Below are 26,196 nucleotides of genomic sequence, written 5' to 3' on the forward strand. Positions count from 1 at the left end.
ACATTCTCACTTGCCTCCTCTGGATCATCTAGATCAGGGGTCTCAAACACGCGGCCCGCGGGCCGCATGCGGCCCCTGAGGCTGCTTTATGCGGCCCGCAGGCACAGACCCCTTGACGATCCCGACCTGGTCCAGGAGGAGCCGCCGACAGCAGCGCTGAATTGCCGCACAGAGACTGTTTCCCAGCACTGCATTTCCAATGCCAGCCGCTGGCCAATCAGAGGCCAGCAGCTGATATCTGCGTGTCGGCGCAGCGAGTATGACGTCATTGCCATATGCAGATGTCAGCTGCTGGCCTCTGATTGGCCGGCGGCTGACATTGAAAATGCTGTGCTGGGAGACAGTCTCTGTGCGGCAATGCAGCGCTGCTGTCGGCGGCTCCTCCTGGACCAGGTCGGGATCGTCAAGGGGTCGGACTCTGTGGTGCCTGCGGGCCACATCTGCAGGAAGGCCGCCGAGGGAACGGAGGACAGGTGAGAATCATCTTTTTTTTTTTCTATTTTATGTGTGTGAAGAACAGCACAGGGGGCACATAGCCACAACATGGGGACCGGGATGGGGCACATAGCCACAAGAGGGGACCTGGATGGGGCACATAGCCACAAGAGGGGACCTGGATGGGGCACATAGCCACAAGAGGGGACCTGGATGGGGCACATAGCCACAGGATGGGGACCTGGATGGGGCACAGAGCCTCAAGATGTGGACCTGGATGGGGCACATAGCCTCAAGATGTGGACCTGGATGGGGCACATAATGGGGACCTGGATGGGGCACAGAGCCACAAGATGGGGACCAGAGCCACAAGATGGGGACCAGAGCCACAAGATGGGGACCTGGATGGGGCACATAGCCACAGGATGGGGACCTGGATGGGGCACAGAGCCTCAAGATGTGGACCTGGATGGGGCACAGAGCCTCAAGATGTGGACCTGGATGGGGCACATAATGGGGACCTGGATGGGGCACAGAGCCACAAGATGGGGACCAGAGCCACAAGATGGGGACCTGGATGGGGAACATTGCCACAGGATGGGGACCTGGATGGGGCACATAGCCCCAAGATGGGGACCTGGATGAGGCACATTAGTACAAGATGGGCGCCAGGATGGGGAACGTTGCCACAGGATGGGACCTGGATGGGGCACATAGCCACAGGATGGGGACCTGGATGGGGCACATTAGTACAAGATGGGGACTTGGATGGGGAACATTACTACAAGATGTTTTCCATTATTACTATATGATGCTAATTGTAAGACAATATTACTGTATGTGGCCAATTGGGGGAAATAAAATTGTAAAAAAAATAAAAAATAAAATAAAGCATGAAAAAATATTGGGCACTAAAAATGCTGTTTTATATGTAAACTAAAGTAAACACAAAAAAGTGCACGTTTATTATCGCCACATCCATAACGACCCAAGCCATAAAAAAATAAACACGGCAAAAATGTTCAAAAGGTGTATACAAAAAAAATGGTATCACTAAAAATGTCACATTGAACAAAGAATGCGGCCCCCCAAATTAAAATTTTTTCCATGTGCGGCCCATATACCCAGCCGAGTTTGAGACCCCTGATCTAGATGGTCATTGGCGAACTTCAAACAGGCATGGACATGTGCTAGCGTGAGCAGGGGGACCTTGCGTGCCCTGCAGGATTTTAATCCATGACGGTATAGTGTTTCAGACCGCGGTCTCAGCTCTCTTCAGGTCATTGACTAGGTCCTCCCGTGTAGTTCTGGGCTGATTTCTGACTTTTCTCAGAATCATCCTTACCCCACAAGGCGAGATCTTGCATTGAGCCCCAGACCGAGGAAGATTGACAGTCATCTGGTGTTTCTTCCATTTTCTAATAATTGCTCCAACAGTTGTTGCATTCTCAGCAAGCTGCTTGCCTATTATCCTGTAGCCCATCCCAGTCTTATGCAGGTCTACAATTTTGTCCCTGGTGTCCTTAGATAGCTCTTTGGTCTTAGTCATGGTGGAGAGGTTGGAGTGTGATTGATTGAGTGTGTGGGCTAGTGTCTTTTATACAAGTAAGGAGAGCTTCTTAAAGAAAAAATAACAGGTCTGTGAGAGCCAGAATTCTTGCTTGTTGATAGGTGATCAAATACTTATTTCATGCAATAAAATGCAATTTAATTATTTAAAAATCATTCAATGTGATTTTCTGTTTTTTTTATTTGTAGACTCTGTCTCTCACAGTTGAAATGTACAGTACAGACCAAAAGTTTGGACACAACTTCTCATTTAAAGATTTTTCTGTATTTTCATGACTATGAAAATTGTACATTCACACTGAAGGCATCAAAACTATGAATTAACACATGTGGAATTATATGCTTAACAAAAAAGTGTGAAACAACTGAAAATATATCTTATATTCTAGGTTCTTCAAAGTAGCCACCTATTGCTTTGATGACTGCTTTGCACACTCTTGGCATTCTCTTGATGAGCTTCAAGAGGTAGTCACCGGAAATGGTCTTCCAACAATCTTGAAGGAGTTCCCAGAGATGCTTAGCACTTGTTGGCCCTTTTGCCTTCACTCTGCAGTCCAGCTCACCCCAAACCATCTCGATTGGGTTCAGGTCTGGTGACTGTGGAGGCCAGGTCATCTGGCGTAGCACTCCATCACTCTCCTTCTTGGTCAAATAGCCCTCACACAGCCTGGAGGTGTGTTTGGGGTCATTGTCCTGTTGAAAAATAAATGATGGTCCAACTAAGCTCAAACCGGATGTAATATCATGCAGCTGCAAGATGCTGTGGTAGCCATGCTGGTTCAGTATGCCTTCAATTTTGAATAAATCCCCAACAGTGTCACCAGCAAAGCACCCCCACACCATCACACCTCCTCCATGCTTCATGGTGGGAACCAGGCATGTAGAGTCCATCTGTTCACCTTTTCTGTGTCACTCAAAGACACGGTGGTTGGAAACAAAGATCTCAAATTTGGACTCATCAGACCAAAGCAGATTTCCACTGGTCTAATGTCCATTCCTTGTGTTCTTTAGCCCAAACAAGTCTCTTCTGCTTGTTGCCTGTCCTTAGCAGTGGTTTCCTAGCAGCTATTTTACCATGAAGGCCTGCTGCACAAAGTCTCCTCTTATCAGTTGTTGAAGAGATGTGTCTGCTGCTAGAACTCTGTGTGGCATTGACCTGGTCTCTAATCTGAGCTGCTGTTAACCTGCAATTTCTGAGGCTGGTGACTCGGATAAACTTATCCTCAGAAGCTGAGGTGACTCTTGGTCTTCCTTTCCTTGGGCGGTCCTCATGTGAGCCAATTTCTTTGTAGCGCTTGATGGTTTTTGCAACTGCACTTGGGGACACTCTCAAAGATTTCCCAATTTTTCGCATTGACTGACCTTCATTTCTTAAAGTAATGATGGCCACTCGTTTTTCTTTACTCAGCTGCTTTTTTCTTGCCATAATAAAAATTCTAACAGTCTATTCAGTAGGACTATCAGCTGTGTATCCACCTGACTTCGGCACAACACAACTGATGGTCCCAACCCCATTTATAAGGCAAGAAATGCCACTTATTAAACCTGACAGGGCACACCTGTGAAGTGAAAACAATTTCCGATGACTATCTCTTGAAGCTCATCAAGAGAATGCCAAGAGTGTGCAAAGCAGTCATCAAAGCAAAAGGTGGTTACTTTGAAGAACCTAGAATATAAGACATATTTTCAGTTGTTTCACACGTTTTTGCTAAGTATATAATTCCACATGTGTTAATTCATAGTTTTGATGCCTTCAGTGTGAATGTACAATTTTCCTAGTCATGAAAATTCAGAAAAATCTTTAAATGAGAAGGCGTGTCCAAACTTTTGGTCTGTACTGTACCTACGAAAAAAATTACAGACCTCTCCATTCTTTGTGTGAAAACCTAAAAAATCGGCAGTGTATCAAATACTTATTTTTCCCAATGTAGATGACTGAATCCTAGTGGGTGATAGGATCTAGTGACTACTTCCACTAGGATTTGGCTTTCTCACGTAGAGCCGGCTGTATCCTAATGTGCAGAAAGTCCCGATGCTTCCCCCAGGACTGAGTTCTGTCCCCTCTATCACACAGTCCCTGCTCCCTCATTACCGGTCCCCAGTGCAGAGTCCCGGTGCTTCCCCCAGGACGGAGTCCTGTCCCCTCTATCACACAGTCCCTGCTCCCTCATTACCGGTCCCCAGTGCAGAGTCCTGGTGCTTCCCTCAGGAGTGAGTCCTGGTCCCCTCTATCACACAGTCCCTGCTCCCTCATTACCGGTCCCCAGTGCAGAGTCCTGGTGCTTCCCCCAGGAGTGAGTCCTGGTTCCCTCTATCACACAGTCCCTGCTCCCTCATTACCGGTCCCCAGTGCAGAGTCCCGGTGCTTCCCCCAGGAGTGAGTCCAGTCCCCTCTATCACACAGTCCCTGCTCCCTCATTACCGATCCCCAGTGCAGAAACCCGGTGTTTCCCCCAGGACTGAGTCCTGTCCCCTCTATCACACAGTCCCTGCTCCCTCATTACTGGTCTCCAGTGCAGAGTCCCGGTGCTTCCCCCAGGACTGAGTCCAGTCCCCTCTATCACACAGTCCCTACTCCCTCATTACCGGTCCCAAGTGCAGAGTCCCGGTGCTTCCCCCCAGGACTGAGTCCTGTCCCCTCTATCACACAGTCCCTGCTCCCTCATTACCGGTCCCCAGTGCAGAGTCCCGGTGCTTCCCCCAGGACTGAGTTCTGTCTCCTCTATCACACAGTCCCTGCTCCCTCATTACCGGTCCCCAGTCCAGAGTCCAGGTGTTTCCCCCAGGACTGAGTCCTGTCCCCTCTATCACACAGTCCCTGCTCCCTCATTACCGGTCACCAGTGCAGAGTCCCGGTGCTTCCCCCAGGACTGAGTCCAGTCCCCTCTATCACACAGTCCCTACTCCCTCATTACCGGTCCCAAGTGCAGAGTCCCGGTGCTTCCCCCCAGGACTGAGTCCTGTCCCCTCTATCACACAGTCCCTGCTCCCTCATTACCGGTCCCCAGTGCAGAGTCCCGGTGCTTCCCCCAGGACTGAGTTCTGTCTCCTCTATCACACAGTCCCTGCTCCCTCATTACCGGTCCCCAGTCCAGAGTCCAGGTGTTTCCCCCAGGACTGAGTCCTGTCCCCTCTATCACACAGTCCCTGCTCCCTCATTACCGGTCACCAGTGCAGAGTCCCGGTGCTTCCCCCAGGACTGAGTCCTGTCCCCTCTATCACACAGTCCCTGCTCCCTCATTACCGGTCACCAGTGCAGAGTCCCGGTGCTTCCCCAGGACTGAGTCCTGTCCGCTCTATCACACAGTCCCTGCTCCCTCATTACCGGTCACCAGTGCAGAGTCCCGGTGCTTCCCCCAGGACTGAGTCCTGTCCCCTCTATCACACAGTCCCTGCTCCCTCATTACCGGTCCCCAGTGCAGAGTCCAGGTGTTTCCCCCAGGACTGAGTCCTGTCCCCTCTATCACACAGTCCCTGCTCCCTCATTACCGGTCACCAGTGCAGAGTACCGGTGCTTCCCCCAGGACTGAGTCCTGTCTCCTCTATCACACAGTCCCTGCTCCCTCATTACCGGTCACCAGTGCAGAGTCCCGATGCTTCCCCCAGGACTGAGTCCTGTCCCCTCTATCACACAGTCCCTGCTCCCTCATTACCGGTCCCCAGTGTAGAGTCCTGGTGCTTCCCCCAGGACTGAGTCCTGTCCCCTCTATCACACAGTCCCTGCTCCCTCATTAAAGGTCCCCAGTGCAGAGTCCCGGTGCTTCCCCCAGGACTGAGTCCTGTCCCCTCTATCACACAGTCCCTGCTCCCTCATTACCGGTCCCCAGTGTAGAGTCCCGGTGCTTCCCCCAGGACTGAGTCCTGTCCCCTCTATCACACAGTCCCTGCTCCCTCATTACCGGTCCCCAGTGCAGAGTCCCGGTGCTTCCCCCAGGACTGAGTCCTGTCCCCTCTATCACACAGTCCCTGCTCCCTCATTACCGGTCCCCAGTGCAGAGTCCCGGTGCTTCCCCCAGGACTGAGTCCTGTCCCCTCTATCACACAGTCCCTGCTCCCTCATTACCGGTCCCCAGTGCAGAGTCCCGGTGCTTCCCCCAGGACTGAGTCCTGTCCCCTCTATCACACAGTCCCTGCTCCCTTATTACTGGTCCCCAGTGCAGAGTCCCGGTGCTTCCCCCAGGACTGAGTCCTGTCCCCTCTATCACACAGTCCCTGCTCCCTCATTACCGGTCTCCAGTGTAGAGTCCCGGTGCTTCCTCCAGGACTGAGTCCTGTCCCCTCTATCACACAGTCCCTGCTCCCTCATTACCGGTCCCCAGTGCAGAGTCCTGGTGCTTCCCCCAGGACTGAGTCCTGTCCCCTCTATCACACAGTCCCTGCTCCCTCATTACCGGTCCCCAGTGCAGAGTCCCGGTGCTTCCTCCAGGACTGAGCCCTGTCCTCTCTATCACACAGTCCCTGCTCCCTCATTACCGGTCACCAGTGCAGAGTACCGGTGCTTCCCCCAGGACTGAGTCCTGTCTCCTCTATCACACAGTCCCTGCTCCCTCATTACCGGTCACCAGTGCAGAGTCCCGATGCTTCCCCCAGGACTGAGTCCTGTCCCCTCTATCACACAGTCCCTGCTCCCTCATTACCGGTCCCCAGTGTAGAGTCCTGGTGCTTCCCCCAGGACTGAGTCCTGTCCCCTCTATCACACAGTCCCTGCTCCCTCATTAAAGGTCCCCAGTGCAGAGTCCCGGTGCTTCCCCCAGGACTGAGTCCTGTCCCCTCTATCACACAGTCCCTGCTCCCTCATTACCGGTCCCCAGTGTAGAGTCCCGGTGCTTCCCCCAGGACTGAGTCCTGTCCCCTCTATCACACAGTCCCTGCTCCCTCATTACCGGTCCCCAGTGCAGAGTCCCGGTGCTTCCCCCAGGACTGAGTCCTGTCCCCTCTATCACACAGTCCCTGCTCCCTCATTACCGGTCCCCAGTGCAGAGTCCCGGTGCTTCCCCCAGGACTGAGTCCTGTCCCCTCTATCACACAGTCCCTGCTCCCTCATTACCGGTCCCCAGTGCAGAGTCCCGGTGCTTCCCCCAGGACTGAGTCCTGTCCCCTCTATCACACAGTCCCTGCTCCCTTATTACCGGTCCCCAGTGCAGAGTCCCGGTGCTTCCCCCAGGACTGAGTCCTGTCCCCTCTATCACACAGTCCCTGCTCCCTCATTACCGGTCTCCAGTGTAGAGTCCCGGTGCTTCCTCCAGGACTGAGTCCTGTCCCCTCTATCACACAGTCCCTGCTCCCTCATTACCGGTCCCCAGTGCAGAGTCCTGGTGCTTCCCCCAGGACTGAGTCCTGTCCCCTCTATCACACAGTCCCTGCTCCCTCATTACCGGTCCCCAGTGCAGAGTCCCGGTGCTTCCTCCAGGACTGAGCCCTGTCCTCTCTATCACACAGTCCCTGCTCCCTCATTACCGGTCCCCAGTGCAGAGTCCCGGTGCTTCCACCAGGACTGAGTCCTGTCCTCTCTATCACACAGTCCCTGCTCCCTCATTACCGGTCCCCAGTGCAGAGTCCCGGTGCTTCCACCAGGACTGAGTCCTGTCCCCTCTATCACACAGTCCCTGCTCCCTCATTACCGGTCCCCAGTGTAGAGTCCCGGTGCTTCCCCCAGGACTGAGTCCTGTCCCCTCTATCACACAGTCCCTGCTCCCTCATTACCGGTCTCCAGTGCAGAGTCCCGGTGCTCCCCCCAGGACTGAGTCCTGTCCCCTCTATCACACAGTCCCTGCTCCCTCATTACCGGTCCCCAGTGTAGAGTCCTGGTGCTTCCCCCAGGACTGAGTCCTGTCCCCTCTATCACACAGTCCCTGCTCCCTCATTACCGGTCCCCAGTGTAGAGTCCCGGTGCTTCCTCCAGGACTGAGTCCTGTCCCCTCTATCACACAGTCCCTGCTCCCTCATTACCGGTCCCCAGTGCAGAGTCCCGATGCTTCCCCCAGGACTGAGTCCTGTCCCCTCTATCACACAGTCCCTGCTCCCTCATTACCGGTCCCCAGTGCAGAGTCCCGGTGCTTCCCCCAGGACTGAGTCCTGTCCCCTCTATCACACAGTCCCTGCTCCCTCATTACTGGTCCCCAGTGTTGAGTCCCGGTGCTTCCCCCAGGACTGAGTCCTGTCCCCTCTATCACACAGTCCCTGCTCCCTCATTACCGGTCCCCAGTGTAGAGTCCCGGTGCTTCCCCCAGGACTGAGTCCTGTCCCCTCTATCACACAGTCCCTGCTCCCTCATTACCGGTCCCCAGTGTAGAGTCCCGGTGCTTCCTCCAGGACTGAGTCCTGTCCCCTCTATCACACAGTCCCTGCTCCCTCATTACCGGTCTCCAGTGCAGAGTCCCGGTGCTTCCCCCAGGACTGAGTCCTGTCCCCTCTATCACACAGTCCCTGCTCCCTCATTACCGGTCCCCAGTGCAGAGTCCCGGTGCTTCCCCCAGGACTGAGTCCTGTCCCCTCTATCACACAGTCCCTGCTCCCTCATTACCGGTCCCCAGTGCAGAGTCCCGGTGCTTCCCCCAGGACTGAGTCCTGTCCCCTCTATCACACAGTCCCTGCTCCCTCATTACCGGTCCCCAGTGCAGAGTCCCGATGCTTCCCCCAGGACTGAGTCCTGTCCCCTCTATCACACAGTCCCTGCTCCCTCATTACCGGTCCCCAGTGCAGAGTCCCGGTGCTTCCCCCAGGACTGAGTCCTGTCCCCTCTATCACACAGTCCCTGCTCCCTCATTACTGGTCCCCAGTGTAGAGTCCCGATGCTTCCCCCAGGACTGAGTCCTGTCCCCTCTATCACACAGTCCCTGCTCCCTCATTACCGGTCCCCAGTGTAGAGTCCCGGTGCTTCCCCCAGGACTGAGTCCTGTCCCCTCTATCACACAGTCCCTGCTCCCTCATTACCGGTCCCCAGTGTAGAGTCCCGGTGCTTCCTCCAGGACTGAGTCCTGTCCCCTCTATCACACAGTCCCTGCTCCCTCATTACCGGTCCCCAGTGCAGAGTCCCGGTGCTTCCCCCAGGACTGAGTCCTGTCCCCTCTATCACACAGTCCCTGCTCCCTCATTACCGGTCCCCAGTGCAGAGTCCCGATGCTTCCCCCAGGACTGAGTCCTGTCCCCTCTATCACACAGTCCCTGCTCCCTCATTACCGGTCCCCAGTGCAGAGTCCCGGTGCTTCCCCCAGGACTGAGTCCTGTCCCCTCTATCACACAGTCCCTGCTCCCTCATTACTGGTCCCCAGTGTAGAGTCCCGGTGCTTCCCCCAGGACTGAGTCCTGTCCCCTCTATCACACAGTCCCTGCTCCCTCATTACCGGTCCCCAGTGTAGAGTCCCGGTGCTTCCCCCAGGACTGAGTCCTGTCCCCTCTATCACACAGTCCCTGCTCCCTCATTACCGGTCCCCAGTGTAGAGTCCCGATGCTTCCCCCAGGACTGAGTCCTGTCCCCTCAATCACACAGTCCCTGCTCCCTCATTACCGGTCCCCAGTGCAGAGTCCCGGTGCTTCCTCCAGGACTGAGTCCTGTCCCCTCTATCACACAGTCCCTGCTCCCTCATTACCGGTCCCCAGTGTAGAGTCCTGGTGCTTCCCCCAGGACTGAGTCCTGTCCCCTCTATCACACAGTCCCTGCTCCCTCATTACCGGTCCCCAGTGCAGAGTCCCGATGCTTCCCCCAGGACTGAGTCCTGTCCCCTCTATCACACAGTCCCTGCTCCCTCATTACCGGTCCCCAGTGCAGAGTCCCGGTGCTTCCCCCAGGACTGAGTCCTGTCCCCTCTATCACACAGTCCCTGCTCCCTCATTACTGGTCCCCAGTGTAGAGTCCCGGTGCTTCCCCCAGGACTGAGTCCTGTCCCCTCTATCACACAGTCCCTGCTCCCTCATTACCGGTCCCCAGTGTAGAGTCCCGGTGCTTCCCCCAGGACTGAGTCCTGTCCCCTCTATCACACAGTCCCTGCTCCCTCATTACCGGTCCCCAGTGTAGAGTCCCGATGCTTCCCCCAGGACTGAGTCCTGTCCCCTCAATCACACAGTCCCTGCTCCCTCATTACCGGTCCCCAGTGCAGAGTCCCGGTGCTTCCTCCAGGACTGAGTCCTGTCCCCTCTATCACACAGTCCCTGCTCCCTCATTACCGGTCCCCAGTGCAGAGTCCCGATGCTTCCCCCAGGACTGAGTCCTGTCCCCTCTATCACACAGTCCCTGCTCCCTCATTACTGGTCCCCAGTGTAGAGTCCCGATGCTTCCCCCAGGACTGAGTCCTGTCCCCTCTATCACACAGTCCCTGCTCCCTCATTACCGGTCCCCAGTGCAGAGTCCCGGTGCTTCCTCCAGGACTGAACCCTGTCCTCTCTATCACACAGTCCCTGCTCCCTCATTACCGGTCTCCAGTGCAGAGTCCCGGTGCTCCCCCCAGGACTGAGTCCTGTCCCCTCTATCACACAGTCCCTGCTCCCTCATTACTGGTCCCCAGTGTTGAGTCCCGGTGCTTCCCCCAGGACTGAGTCCTGTCCCCTCTATCACACAGTCCCTGCTCCCTCATTACCGGTCCCCAGTGCAGAGTCCCGATGCTTCCCCCAGGACTGAGTCCTGTCCCCTCTATCACACAGTCCCTGCTCCCTCATTACTGGTCCCCAGTGTAGAGTCCCGGTGCTTCCCCCAGGACTGAGTCCTGTCCCCTCTATCACACAGTCCCTGCTCCCTCATTACCGGTCCCCAGTGTAGAGTCCCGGTGCTTCCCCCAGGACTGAGTCCTGTCCCCTCTATCACACAGTCCCTGCTCCCTCATTACCGGTCTCCAGTGCAGAGTCCCGGTGCTCCCCCCAGGACTGAGTCCTGTCCCCTCTATCACACAGTCCCTGCTCCCTCATTACTGGTCCCCAGTGTTGAGTCCCGGTGCTTCCCCCAGGACTGAGTCCTGTCCCCTCTATCACACAGTCCCTGCTCCCTCATTACCGGTCCCCAGTGTAGAGTCCCGGTGCTTCCCCCAGGACTGAGTCCTGTCCCCTCTATCACACAGTCCCTGCTCCCTCATTACCGGTCCCCAGTGTAGAGTCCCGGTGCTTCCTCCAGGACTGAGTCCTGTCCCCTCTATCACACAGTCCCTGCTCCCTCATTACCGGTCTCCAGTGCAGAGTCCCGGTGCTTCCCCCAGGACTGAGTCCTGTCCCCTCTATCACACAGTCCCTGCTCCCTCATTACCGGTCCCCAGTGCAGAGTCCCGGTGCTTCCCCCAGGACTGAGTCCTGTCCCCTCTATCACACAGTCCCTGCTCCCTCATTACCGGTCCCCAGTGCAGAGTCCCGGTGCTTCCCCCAGGACTGAGTCCTGTCCCCTCTATCACACAGTCCCTGCTCCCTCATTACCGGTCCCCAGTGCAGAGTCCCGATGCTTCCCCCAGGACTGAGTCCTGTCCCCTCTATCACACAGTCCCTGCTCCCTCATTACCGGTCCCCAGTGCAGAGTCCCGGTGCTTCCCCCAGGACTGAGTCCTGTCCCCTCTATCACACAGTCCCTGCTCCCTCATTACTGGTCCCCAGTGTAGAGTCCCGATGCTTCCCCCAGGACTGAGTCCTGTCCCCTCTATCACACAGTCCCTGCTCCCTCATTACCGGTCCCCAGTGTAGAGTCCCGGTGCTTCCCCCAGGACTGAGTCCTGTCCCCTCTATCACACAGTCCCTGCTCCCTCATTACCGGTCCCCAGTGTAGAGTCCCGGTGCTTCCTCCAGGACTGAGTCCTGTCCCCTCTATCACACAGTCCCTGCTCCCTCATTACCGGTCCCCAGTGCAGAGTCCCGGTGCTTCCCCCAGGACTGAGTCCTGTCCCCTCTATCACACAGTCCCTGCTCCCTCATTACCGGTCCCCAGTGCAGAGTCCCGATGCTTCCCCCAGGACTGAGTCCTGTCCCCTCTATCACACAGTCCCTGCTCCCTCATTACCGGTCCCCAGTGCAGAGTCCCGGTGCTTCCCCCAGGACTGAGTCCTGTCCCCTCTATCACACAGTCCCTGCTCCCTCATTACTGGTCCCCAGTGTAGAGTCCCGGTGCTTCCCCCAGGACTGAGTCCTGTCCCCTCTATCACACAGTCCCTGCTCCCTCATTACCGGTCCCCAGTGTAGAGTCCCGGTGCTTCCCCCAGGACTGAGTCCTGTCCCCTCTATCACACAGTCCCTGCTCCCTCATTACCGGTCCCCAGTGTAGAGTCCCGATGCTTCCCCCAGGACTGAGTCCTGTCCCCTCAATCACACAGTCCCTGCTCCCTCATTACCGGTCCCCAGTGCAGAGTCCCGGTGCTTCCTCCAGGACTGAGTCCTGTCCCCTCTATCACACAGTCCCTGCTCCCTCATTACCGGTCCCCAGTGTAGAGTCCTGGTGCTTCCCCCAGGACTGAGTCCTGTCCCCTCTATCACACAGTCCCTGCTCCCTCATTACCGGTCCCCAGTGCAGAGTCCCGATGCTTCCCCCAGGACTGAGTCCTGTCCCCTCTATCACACAGTCCCTGCTCCCTCATTACCGGTCCCCAGTGCAGAGTCCCGGTGCTTCCCCCAGGACTGAGTCCTGTCCCCTCTATCACACAGTCCCTGCTCCCTCATTACTGGTCCCCAGTGTAGAGTCCCGGTGCTTCCCCCAGGACTGAGTCCTGTCCCCTCTATCACACAGTCCCTGCTCCCTCATTACTGGTCCCCAGTGTAGAGTCCCGGTGCTTCCCCCAGGACTGAGTCCTGTCCCCTCTATCACACAGTCCCTGCTCCCTCATTACCGGTCTCCAGTGTAGAGTCCCGGTGCTTCCTCCAGGACTGAGTCCTGTCCCCTCTATCACACAGTCCCTGCTCCCTCATTACCGGTCCCCAGTGCAGAGTCCTGGTGCTTCCCCCAGGACTGAGTCCTGTCCCCTCTATCACACAGTCCCTGCTCCCTCATTACCGGTCCCCAGTGCAGAGTCCCGGTGCTTCCTCCAGGACTGAGCCCTGTCCTCTCTATCACACAGTCCCTGCTCCCTCATTACCGGTCCCCAGTGCAGAGTCCCGGTGCTTCCTCCAGGACTGAGCCCTGTCCTCTCTATCACACAGTCCCTGCTCCCTCATTACCGGTCCCCAGTGCAGAGTCCCGGTGCTTCCACCAGGACTGAGTCCTGTCCCCTCTATCACACAGTCCCTGCTCCCTCATTACCGGTCCCCAGTGTAGAGTCCCGGTGCTTCCCCCAGGACTGAGTCCTGTCCCCTCTATCACACAGTCCCTGCTCCCTCATTACCGGTCTCCAGTGCAGAGTCCCGGTGCTCCCCCCAGGACTGAGTCCTGTCCCCTCTATCACACAGTCCCTGCTCCCTCATTACCGGTCCCCAGTGTAGAGTCCCGGTGCTTCCCCCAGGACTGAGTCCTGTCCCCTCTATCACACAGTCCCTGCTCCCTCATTACCGGTCCCCAGTGTAGAGTCCCGGTGCTTCCTCCAGGACTGAGTCCTGTCCCCTCTATCACACAGTCCCTGCTCCCTCATTACCGGTCCCCAGTGCAGAGTCCCGGTGCTTCCCCCAGGACTGAGTCCTGTCCCCTCTATCACACAGTCCCTGCTCCCTCATTACCGGTCCCCAGTGCAGAGTCCCGATGCTTCCCCCAGGACTGAGTCCTGTCCCCTCTATCACACAGTCCCTGCTCCCTCATTACCGGTCCCCAGTGCAGAGTCCCGGTGCTTCCCCCAGGACTGAGTCCTGTCCCCTCTATCACACAGTCCCTGCTCCCTCATTACCGGTCCCCAGTGTAGAGTCCCGGTGCTTCCCCCAGGACTGAGTCCTGTCCCCTCTATCACACAGTCCCTGCTCCCTCATTACCGGTCCCCAGTGTAGAGTCCCGGTGCTTCCCCCAGGACTGAGTCCTGTCCCCTCTATCACACAGTCCCTGCTCCCTCATTACCGGTCCCCAGTGTAGAGTCCCGGTGCTTCCTCCAGGACTGAGTCCTGTCCCCTCTATCACACAGTCCCTGCTCCCTCATTACCGGTCTCCAGTGCAGAGTCCCGGTGCTTCCCCCAGGACTGAGTCCTGTCCCCTCTATCACACAGTCCCTGCTCCCTCATTACCGGTCCCCAGTGCAGAGTCCCGGTGCTTCCCCCAGGACTGAGTCCTGTCCCCTCTATCACACAGTCCCTGCTCCCTCATTACCGGTCCCCAGTGCAGAGTCCCGGTGCTTCCCCCAGGACTGAGTCCTGTCCCCTCTATCACACAGTCCCTGCTCCCTCATTACCGGTCCCCAGTGCAGAGTCCCGATGCTTCCCCCAGGACTGAGTCCTGTCCCCTCTATCACACAGTCCCTGCTCCCTCATTACCGGTCCCCAGTGCAGAGTCCCGGTGCTTCCCCCAGGACTGAGTCCTGTCCCCTCTATCACACAGTCCCTGCTCCCTCATTACCGGTCCCCAGTGTAGAGTCCCGATGCTTCCCCCAGGACTGAGTCCTGTCCCCTCTATCACACAGTCCCTGCTCCCTCATTACCGGTCCCCAGTGTAGAGTCCCGGTGCTTCCCCCAGGACTGAGTCCTGTCCCCTCTATCACACAGTCCCTGCTCCCTCATTACCGGTCCCCAGTGCAGAGTCCCGGTGCTTCCTCCAGGACTGAGTCCTGTCCCCTCTATCACACAGTCCCTGCTCCCTCATTACTGGTCCCCAGTGTAGAGTCCCGGTGCTTCCCCCAGGACTGAGTCCTGTCCCCTCTATCACACAGTCCCTGCTCCCTCATTACCGGTCCCCAGTGTAGAGTCCCGGTGCTTCCCCCAGGACTGAGTCCTGTCCCCTCTATCACACAGTACCTGCTCCCTCATTACCGGTCCCCAGTGTAGAGTCCCGATGCTTCCCCCAGGACTGAGTCCTGTCCCCTCAATCACACAGTCCCTGCTCCCTCATTACCGGTCCCCAGTGCAGAGTCCCGGTGCTTCCTCCAGGACTGAGTCCTGTCCCCTCTATCACACAGTCCCTGCTCCCTCATTACCGGTCCCCAGTGTAGAGTCCTGGTGCTTCCCCCAGGACTGAGTCCTGTCCCCTCTATCACACAGTCCCTGCTCCCTCATTACCGGTCCCCAGTGCAGAGTCCCGATGCTTCCCCCAGGACTGAGTCCTGTCCCCTCTATCACACAGTCCCTGCTCCCTCATTACCGGTCCCCAGTGCAGAGTCCCGGTGCTTCCCCCAGGACTGAGTCCTGTCCCCTCTATCACACAGTCCCTGCTCCCTCATTACTGGTCCCCAGTGTAGAGTCCCGGTGCTTCCCCCAGGACTGAGTCCTGTCCCCTCTATCACACAGTCCCTGCTCCCTCATTACCGGTCCCCAGTGTAGAGTCCCGGTGCTTCCCCCAGGACTGAGTCCTGTCCCCTCTATCACACAGTCCCTGCTCCCTCATTACCGGTCCCCAGTGTAGAGTCCCGGTGCTTCCCCCAGGACTGAGTCCTGTCCTCTCTATCACACAGTCCCTGCTCCCTCATTACCGGTCCCCAGTGTAGAGTCCCGGTGCTTCCCCCAGGACTGAGTCCTGTCCTCTCTATCACACAGTCCCTGCTCCCTCATTACCGGTCCCCAGTGCAGAGTCCCGGTGCTTCCCCCAGGACTGAGTCCTGTCCCCTCTATCACACAGTCCCTGCTCCCTCATTACCGGTCCCCAGTGTAGAGTCCCGGTGCTTCCTCCAGGACTGAGTCCTGTCCCCTCTATCACACAGTCCCTGCTCCCTCATTACCGGTCCCCAGTGCAGAGTCCCGGTGCTTCCCCCAGGACTGAGTCCTGTCCCCTCTATCACACAGTCCCTGCTCCCTCATTACTGGTCCCCAGTGTAGAGTCCCGGTGCTTCCCCCAGGACTGAGTCCTGTCCCCTCTATCATACAGTCCCTGCTCCCTCATTACCGGTCCCCAGTGTAGAGTCCCGGTGCTTCCCCCAGGACTGAGTCCTGTCCCCTCTATCACACAGTCCCTGCTCCCTCATTACCGGTCCCCAGTGCAGAGTCCCGGTGCTTCCCCCAGGACTGAGTCCTGTCCCCTCTATCACACAGTCCCTGCTCCCTCATTACCGGTCCCCAGTGTAGAGTCCCGGTGCTTCCCCCAGGACTGAGTCCTGTCCCCTCTATCATACAGTCCCTGCTCCCTCATTACTGGTCCCCAGTGTAGAGTCCCGGTGCTTCCCCCAGGACTGAGTCCTGTCCCCTCTATCACACAGTCCCTGCTCCCTCATTACCGGTCCCCAGTGTAGAGTCCCGGTGCTTCCCCCAGGACTGAGTCCTGTCCCCTCTATCACACAGTCCCTGCTCCCTCATTACCGGTCCCCAGTGTAGAGTCCCGGTGCTTCCCCCAGGACTGAGTCCTGTCCTCTCTATCACACAGTCCCTGCTCCCTCATTACCGGTCCCCAGTGCAGAGTCCCGGTGCTTCCCCCAGGACTGAGTCCTGTCCCCTCTATCACACAGTCCCTGCTCCCTCATTACCGGTCCCCAGTGTAGAGTCCCGGTGCTTCCTCCAGGACTGAGTCCTGTCCCCTCTATCACACAGTCCCTGCTCCCTCATTACCGGTCCCCAGTGCAGAGTCCCGGTGCTTCCCCCAGGACTGAGTCCTGTCCCCTCTATCACACAGTCCCTGCTCCCTCATTACCGGTCCCCAGTGTAGAGTCCTGGTGCTTCCCCCAGGACTGAGTCCTGTTCCCCTCTATCACACAGCCCCTGCTCCCTCATTATAGGTCCCCAGTGTAGAGTCCCGGTGCTTCCTCCAGGACTGAGTCCTGTCCCCTCTATCACACAGTCCCTGCTCCCTCATTACCGGTCTCCAGTGTAGAGTCCCGGTGCTTCCTCCAGGACTGAGTCCTGTCCCCTCTATCACACAGTCCCTGCTCCCTCATTACCGGTCCCCAGTGTAGAGTCCTGGTGCTTCCCCCAGGACTGAGTCCTGTCCCCTCTATCACACAGTCCCTGCTCCCTCATTACCGGTCTCCAGTGTAGAGTCCCGGTGCTTCCCCCAGGACTGAGTCCTGTCCCCTCTATCACACAGTCCCTGCTCCCTCATTACCGGTCCCCAGTGCAGAGTCCCGGTGCTTCCCCCAGGACTGAGTCCTGTCCCCTCTATCACACAGTCCCTGCTCCCTCATTACCGGTCCCCAGTGTAGAGTCCCGGTGCTTCCCCCAGGACTGAGTCCTGTCCCCTCTATCACACAGTCCCTGCTCCCTCATTACCGGTCCCCAGTGTAGACTTCTCCTCAGCTTCAGCTCTTACCTGTGGCCGCTTCCTACACAGAAAACCCTTCACTTCCTACAAGCCTCATCCTGCTCCTCCCCCCATGTGACTGATCACATGACTGTGACATCATCACAGGTCCTGGAAGCAGAATTCCTGCAAGCATTCAATAGACGCCCAAGACTGCAGAGCAGAGACCCAAATCCGGGGCCGTCCGCTGTATCCGGGGCTGTCCGCTGTATCCGGGGCTGTCCTCTGTATCCAGGGACTGTCCTCTGTATCCGGGGACTGCCCTCTGTATCCGGGACCGCCCTCTGTATCCGGGACCGCCCTCTGTATCCGGGACCGTCCTCTGTATCCGGGACCGCCCTCTGTATCCGGGACTGCCCTCTGTATCCGGGACTGTCCGCTGTATCCGGGGCTGTCCTCTGTATCCGGGACTGCCCTCTGTATCCGGGACTGTCCTCTGTATCCGGGACTGCCCTCTGTATCCGGGACTGTCCGCTGTATCCGGGACTGTCCGCTGTATCCGGGGCTGTCCTCTGTATCCGGGGACTGTCCTCTGTATCCGGGGACTGTCCTCTGTATCCGGGGACTGTCCTTTGTATCCGGGGACTGTCCTCTGTATCCGGGGACTGTCCTCTGTATCCGGGGACTGTCCTCTGTATCCGAGGACTGTCCTCTGTATCCGGGGACTGTCCTCTGTATCCGGGGACTGTCCGCTGTATCCGGGACTGTCCGCTGTATCCGGGGACTGTCCGCTGTATCCGGGGACTGTCCGCTGTATCCGGGGACTGTCCGCTGTATCCGGGGACTGTCCGCTGTATCCGGGGACTGTCCTCTGTATCCGGGGACTGTCCTCTGTATCTGGGACTGTCCGCTGTATCCGGGACGGTTGGGACCTCTGGGTTATTTGTGATCATTCACAGTCGGAGCAGATAGAACTTTCTCATTATTAAATAATCTTCTCTATACGACATTGGGCTTTATGTATCTGTAAGGCCGTGTTCACACCTTGCATATATACTGTGTTTCTGTATTTCTGCAGGTCTCAGCACCCAACTATACAATAACAATCTCCTCTGGTTATTACATTCTCGCTGCACTTTTTAGGCCTTTTCCTGTTATTTGATGCAGTTTTTGTGCAGATGTGAAGCTGCGTTTTTAATGTGTTTTTTATACCACAAAAAAACTTTGATTCTGCAACTAATCAGCTGCATTTCTTACATGTGGTTTTTTCCGGCTCCACACAGACGATTATATGTAAAAAAAAAAAAAAAAAAAAAAAAAAGGCACCAAAACCCCAGAGTTCGGCAGAGTCTTTGGACTCACAGCGAACAGAAGTTTTCATGAAATCACATTCGATTTGCTTGGACAGTTAAACAGTAGAATTTCTGCACAAAATAAGCAGCAGAAAAAAAGCATTTATGCTACACGTGAACACGGGAGATACGTGGAAGCAAAGTGGCTGTGATTTCATGAGATCTGCGCTCACTAAACGTCTAAAGACGCTGCTGAACTGTGCTGTTTTGGTGCTTTTTTTCCTATAAACTTCTATGTGGAGCCTGAAAAAAATGTATGCAAAAATGCACTATTGTATTTTTAAGTGAAGAATCAAAACTTTTCTGTATTATTAAAAAAAAGCATTAAAGGGAATCTGTCAGTAGGATCAACCCTCCTAAGCCATCTATATGGGAATCCAGGTCATAGGAAGCTGAAGAAAATGATACCTTGATATCTGCGATCTAATGTCTTATTCCAAAGAAATCCACTTTTTTCTTATATGTAAATGAGCTGACATAGATGTCCCTGCGACTCCACCTTTGGAGCTTATTTTCAGTAGAAGGTGCTATTATCAGTGTGGTATGTAATGGCCGCTGTTTGCTCTCCTGTATGTGATTATACCTGACACATGCTGCAGCTTCAATCTCAGAGCCAGCCAGTGTAGCAATAGTGTTGCCATACAGCAGAGCTGTGAGAGCTGCAGCTGCTAACTAGAGATGAGCGAACATGTTCGGAAAACGTTCAGCAATTTCAAATTCGGCACGAACGTTGCACATTCAGATTTGTGATTGGATCCCCAAGCGTTTTTACTTAAAATTGGGCCAATTCTTAAAAGTGTGGGAAATGATTGTGTTTCAACTGCAGTATTTTTATCACTTTCGCTAGGATAGTGGTGGTGTATGATGAGTGGGGGGGGGCGTGTTTGATGTGGGGAGACTACCTTGGGAATTCCCCCTGGGGCTTGCTGCGCGGAAGACCGGGTGCCTGGACCGGCGCATATCCCTCACCCCGGCTGCACTTTCCCGTGCGGGGACCATCACTTGCCCTTGGCGTCTGCCTGAGGACGTAGGCTGCCTGTGAGAGATCTTCCTGCTGGGCCTTTGCTGTAGCCCTTTGCAGCCTGGCTGCCACATCTGTGGTTGGGCCCTTGTTTTAGACTCTAGTCCTCTTTCTTAAAAAGGATAAAAGAAGACCCCCAGTGTTGTTGTTACAGGGGTTCCATTTCAACCCCTACCCCCTTCATCTACCCGAGACCTAGTATAATGTTCTATCATTACCAGTGTGACACTCTCACTTCCACTTACAGGTCAAACATGGAGTATCCATATGCATTCCTATTATCTATTACATCATGCCTTTAAAAGTTTTCTCTCACAACATGCATGTTCTTAATTTCCTGCATAAACGATCTAAAGCCTTTCGATATTATAAATCTCATCAAGCTGATATGATCTGCTGTCACAAACGCCTCTATTCTATCCACACCTTGGTCGGATCACTCCCCCATTATACTTTCTTGGACTTTAAACGACTCCTTCCTCTCTTATCCTGAGATTACCCAGAGTCTGAAAAAACATCTGGATGAATATTTTTCTATCAACACCCAGTCAGCCTCTTCATCTATCTCTCTCTGGGAAGCTCACAAGGTAGTATTGAGAAGATTTTGTATACAAGAAGCCTCTTGTAAAAAAAGAGATAGATGTGCTAAAATAGTTGCTCATGAGAAGAGGGTGTCAGTCTTGGAGTCTCGATTGAAGAGCTTACTCTCCCCTATAACATATCGCGCCCTCACACACCCTCAATTGGATCTCTGCCTCACTGAAAATAAGGGTCTGGCTATTCGCTGGTCCTTAAAAACAAAAATGATGCCAACTTGGCCCGACGATGAAAATGCCTTCCCTTGCCTCGCACCCCTATATGCTTACGAACAACCTCTGGACTAACGTCTAAACCCACAACGCGTTACCGACTTGTTCCAACAGAATCTATAATGGCTTTTATAATAACACTTCTTCTAACAAAATGAATAAAATATAAACCTTCTTAAATTCTGTTTATCTTCCATCCCTTGGTTGTAATTTTACTGATCTTCTTAAGCAAGCTTGATAGAAAAATCAATTCAACAACTAAAGATCAATAAGAAACCAGGCCCAGTTGGGTTTACAGACCTTTATTTTAAGAAGTATGCTTCTATCCTAATCCCCCATCTTACTAGTTACTTCAATTCTATGAGAGATGGATATAAGCCAGGCGCATCGTCCCTATTCGCAGCAATAAACCAAATTCAGATCATACGTTATGATCTAACTGCAGACCGCTATCTATAATTTGTAGCACCGGGCAGGAGGCAGAGACGCTGATCCCCTTACCGCTGCGTCCCCGGCCCGCCGTCCTCCGCTCCTCTTCCTGGCTCTCCTTCCCTGCTTGCCCGCGTGCTCCCTGCTTCTTAAAGGGGCCGAGCGCCATCCTAAAATGTCCCCGGCCAATGGCCGGAGGACATCTGCAATTTAAGGCACCTCCTCAAAAATGGAGGTGCCTGTGCAATGTTGCGGTTTGTTTGCATTAAACTGCCTCTCTAGTTCTCAGGTTCCCATGCTGCCCACCAGCCTGTCTTTCAGCTGTGCCTGCCAGCCTGTCTGACTACCAGCCGTTAACACCTGTCTGTCTTCTACCGCTGCCAGTCCACCCGCCGTGCCTGTCAGCTTTGGCTGTCAGTTCCGTGGGAGTCGCCTGCTCTCGCACAAGGTCGGTCCCATAGTGGCACTTGGTCTTCCCGGTCCCTCCTTGGTTCACGGAGTCGACTAAGCCGCCGTGTAGCCAGGGTTGGTCCAGGTTGGCACTTAGTTACGCCCCTCTGGTCCCTCCTTGCACCACGGCACAGTGGTTCCACCATCCGGAACCGTAACATAATGAAGGCTGTGTGCCCACGATGCGTTTTTTAAGCATTTCTGCAGTGGCAAAAACGCTGCAGAAACGCTTAAAAAATGCATGGTAGAAGGCCTGCCATGTCCCCCAATGATAATCCGCATGTGCTGCGCACATGCTGCGGAAATTTCCACTGCGGATTATCATTGCGGAAAAAAACGCAGCACTACCAATTATTTTGCGGAAGTGCTGCGTTTTCGCCGCCATTGACTTGCATTAGAACGCGCCAATTCCGCAAGACTGCATCTGTACTTGCATAATTGGCGCGTTCTAATGTGCGGATGGTACCCGGGTGTAGAGGAGAGGAGAGTCTCATCCACACCCAGGAACCATTAAAAAAGCTGTAAAAAAAGAATAAAATAAATATATACTTACCTTCTGGCGGCGCGCGGTGCGATCCTCCTTGCTTCCCGGCACTTCGCGATGGAATGAAGGACCTGCGCTGACATCAGAGTCATGTGACGGGTCACGCGACGCTGACGTCGGCAGATCCTTCAATCCACCGCTGCCGGCAGCCGGGACGGTGAAGCAAGGCAGAGCGGGCCATCGGAGGGTAAGTATACATTTATTTTTTTATTTTTTGACATTCTCTCGGTCACACTATATAATAATAATAATCTTTATTTTTATATAGCGCTAACATATTCCGCAGCGCTTTACATACATTATCGTCGCTGTCCCCATCGGGGCTCACAATCTAGATTCCCTATCAGTATGTGTTTGGAGGCTGCAGTGCTAACCACTGCGCCACCGTGCCCCCATCCTTGTATATATGTTGCTCCCCCATCCTGGTATATATGTTGCTCCCCCATCCTGGTATATATGTTGCTCCCCCATCCTGGTATATATGTTACTCCCCCATCCTTGTATATATGTTGCTCCCCCATCCTGGTATAAATGTTACTCCCCCATCCTGGTATATATGTTGCTCCCCCATCCTGGTATATATGTTGCTCTCCATCCTTGTATATATGTTTCTCCCCCATCCTTGTATATATGTTGCTCCCCCATCCTGGTATATATGTTACTCCCCCATCCTGGTATATATGTTGCTCCCCCATCCTGGTATATATGTTGCTCTCCATCCTTGTATACAGTACAGACCAAAAGTTTGGACACATCTTCTCATTTAAAGATTTTTCTGTATTTTCATGACTATGAAAATTGTACATTCACACTGAAGGCATCAAAACTATGAATTAACACATGTGGAATTCTATACTTAAAAAAGTGAGAAAATACTGAAAATATGTCTTATATTCTAGGTTCTTCAAAGTAGCCACCTTTTGCTTTGATGACTGCTTTGCACACTCTTGGCATTCTCTTGATGAGCTTCAAATGGTAGTCACGGGAAATGGTCTTCCAATAATCTTGAAGGAGTTCCCAGAGATGCTTAGCACTTGTTGGCCCTTTTGCCTTCACTCTGCGGTCCAGCTCACCCCAAACCATCTCGATTGGGTACAGGTCTGGTGACTGTGGAGGTCAGGTCATCTGGCGTAGCACCCCATCACTCTCCTTCATGGTCAAATAGCCCTTACATAGCCTGGAGGTGTGTTTGGGGTCATTGTCCTGTTGAAAAATAAATGATGGTCCAACTAAACGCAAACCGGATGGAATAGCATGCCGCTGCAAGATGCTGTGATAGCCATGCTGGTTCAGTATGCCTTCAATTTTGAATAAATCCCCAACCGTGTCACCAGCAAAGCACCCCCACACCATCACACATCCTCCTCCATGCTTCACAGTGGGAATCAGGCATGTAGAGTCCATCCGTTCACCTTTTCTGCGTTGCACAAAGACACGGTGGTTGGAACCAAAGATCTCAAATTTGGACTCATCAGACCAAAGCTCAGATTTCCACTGGTCTAATGTCCATTCCTTGTGTTCTTTAGCCCAAACAAGTCTCTTCTGCTTGTTGCCTGTCCTTAGCAGTGGTTTCCTAGCAGCTATTTTATCATGAAGGCCTGCTGCACAAAGTCTCCTCTTAACAGTTGTTGAAGAGATGTGTCTGCTGCTAGAACTCTGTGTGGCATTGACCTGGTCTCTAATCTGAGCTGCTGTTAACCTGCGATTTCTGAGGCTGGTGACTCGGATAAACTTATCCTCAGAAGCAGAGGTGACTCTTGGTCTTCCTTTCCTGGGGTGGTCCTCATGTGAGCCAGTTTCTTTGTAGCGCTTGATGGTTTTTGCAACTGCACTAGGGGACACTTTCAAAGTTTTCCCAATTTTTCGCACTGACTGACCTTCATTTCTTAAAGTAATGGTGGCCACTCGTTTTTCTCTACTTAGCTGCTTTTTTCTTGCCATAATACAAATTCTAACAGTAGGACTATCAGCTGTGTATCCACCTGACTTCTGCACAACACAACTGATGGTCCCAACCCCATTTAAAAGGCAAGAAATCCCACTTATTAAACCTGACAGGGCACACCTGTGAAGTGAAAACCATTTCCGATGACTACCTCTTGACGCTCATCAAGAGAATGCTAAGAGTGTGCAAAGCAGTCATTAAAGCAAAAGGTGGCTACTTTGAAGAACCTAGAATATAAGACATATTTTCAGTTGTTTCACACTTTTTTGTTAAGTATATAATTCCACATGTGTTAATTCATAGTTTTGATGCCTTCAGTGTGAATGTACAATTTTCATGACAGTCATGAAAAGACAGAAAAATCTTTAAATGAGGTGTGTCCAAACTTTTGGTCTGTACTGTATATGTTTCTCCCCCATCCTAGTATATATGTTGCCCCCCATCCTTGTATATATGTTGCTCCCCCATTCTTGTATATATGTTGCTCCCCATCCTTGTATATATGTTTCTCCCCCATCCTAGTATATATGTTGCTCTCCCATCCTAGTATATATGTTGCTCCCCATCCTTGTATATATGTTTCTCCCCCATCCTAGTATATATGTGACTCACCCCCTGGGCCGTGGGGCACTCGGAGCCGGGCAATCGGGAAACGATGGGGGTAGTAGTGGCAACCCGGTTCCGTGGCTCAGGGTGGTCAGACCATTGGTAGTCTGCCATGCGCTGTTGGTAATGTCCGACTACGCCACCCGTGGATTGCGGTCAGTGCAAACCGCCGCTGCAAGGCAGACCACTGGGGCTGATGGTGTATGCAGCTGGGGTAGTGTGACTCCCCACGGGAAGAGTGCGGCCCCAGGGCAGTATAGTATAAGATGGGGGTGATGGTGTAGGGCGTCCCAGCGCCGTTAGTGCTGGAGGAGCAAGGAGCACACAGACAACAGGTTGCAGTCCAGGGTCTTTACTAGAACAGGTGAACTGACCCACAAACAGGCCCGGCTAGGAGGGGGGCCTGGACGTCTGAGAGCAAACGGGAAATTGGCCCTGGTCAGGGTGAGGGTGTAGGCCTACCGTGCTCTCTGCGCTCCTTCTGGCTATTTCCTCCTTATAGGGTAACAGCCCACGTTCCCGAGCTCACCGTGTCTTCTCGCTCGTATGGCCTGCAACTTGGGTCCCTTTCTATTCCCGGCCTGGTACGGCTTTGCTGGTCCCTTCTGGTGTGGCGGAACCTCCGGGCTTCTTAGGCCAAGGAACATACAGTCCCCTGCGGACTGGTTATCTGCTGTAGGACGTGGAGTCCTCACAGCCTCAGACGCCAAAGTCTGGTAAATTGGGTTCTTTGTCTGCCAGGACAGGCGCACTTCACCTCTTGTCCCTGGCTTGCGGCTCTCCTACCGCCACACGTCCTCTTAGGGTGCAATACAACTGTCCCTCTCTGCTCTAGGACACCTCTCAATCCAGAGACAGGTCGTCCAGTTCTCTCTAACCCTGCCCCCAGTTCCAGCTTTTATAGGGGCAGCCTGCTCCCCTTACTGGCCTGAGACAGGAGGTATTGCATGCTAATGTTCCCCTGACCAGAGAACCTCCCCCTTGCTCTCAGACACAGCTTTATTATATTTGTGGCATCCAGGCCAGGGTGACACATATGTTGCTCCCCCATCCTAGTATATATGTTGCTCTCCCATCCTAGTATATATGTTGCTCCCCCATCCTTGTATATATGTTGCTCCCCCATCCTTGTATATATGTTGCTCCCCCATCCTAGTATATATGTTGCTCCCCCATCCTTGTATATATGTTGCTCTCCCATCCTTGTATATATGTTGCTCCCCCATCCTAGTATATATGTTGCTCCCCCATCCTTGTATATATGTTGCTCCCCCATCCTAGTATATATGCTGCTCCCCCATTCTTGTATATATGTTGCTCCCCCATCCTGGTATATATGTTGCCCCCCATCCTTGTATATATGCTGCTCCCCCATCCTTGTATATATGCTGCTCCCCCATCCTTGTATATATGCTGCTCCCCCATCCTTGTATATATGTTGCTCCCCCATCTTTGTATATATGCTGCTCCCCCATCCTTGTATACATGTTGCTCCCCCATCCTTGTATATATGTTGCCCCCCATCCTTGTATATATGTTGCCCCCTATCCTTGTATATATGTTGCTCCCCCATCCTTGTATATATGCAGCTCCCCCATTCTGGTATATATGTTGCTCCCCCATTCTTGTATATATGTTGCTCCCCCATTCTTGTATATATGCTTCTCCCCCATCCTTGTATATATGCTGCCCTACCCCCATCCTTGTATATATGCTGCTCCCCCGATCCTTGTAGATATGTTGTCGTCTCCCATCCTTCATCCAGGCACATGCCCCACCCATGAATATGCTCCCCCATCCTTGTATATATGCTGCCCTACCCCCATCCTTGTAGATATGTTTCTCCCCC

At 54.0% G+C, this 26,196-nt stretch overlaps 1 protein-coding gene across 1 annotated transcript in view; it reads right to left on the reverse strand.

Moving 5' to 3' along the window:
• The window catches only part of LOC141270755 (oocyte zinc finger protein XlCOF8.4-like), a 49,985-nt gene extending 32,498 nt beyond the window's left edge, over nucleotides 1–17,487 (reverse strand). The window contains exon 1 of the mRNA XM_073680866.1: nucleotides 17,261–17,487. The gene's annotated coding sequence lies outside the window, so the exon portion shown is untranslated. The remainder of the gene's footprint in view (nucleotides 1–17,260) is intronic.
• Between the last annotated feature and the right edge of the window lie 8,709 nt (nucleotides 17,488–26,196).

The sequence above is a fragment of the Phyllobates terribilis genome, unplaced genomic scaffold, assembly GCF_046119375.1.
Source record: "Phyllobates terribilis strain yellow unplaced genomic scaffold, ASM4611937v1 Scaffold_5__5_contigs__length_657084704, whole genome shotgun sequence".
Classification (NCBI taxonomy): Eukaryota; Metazoa; Chordata; class Amphibia; order Anura; family Dendrobatidae; genus Phyllobates; species Phyllobates terribilis.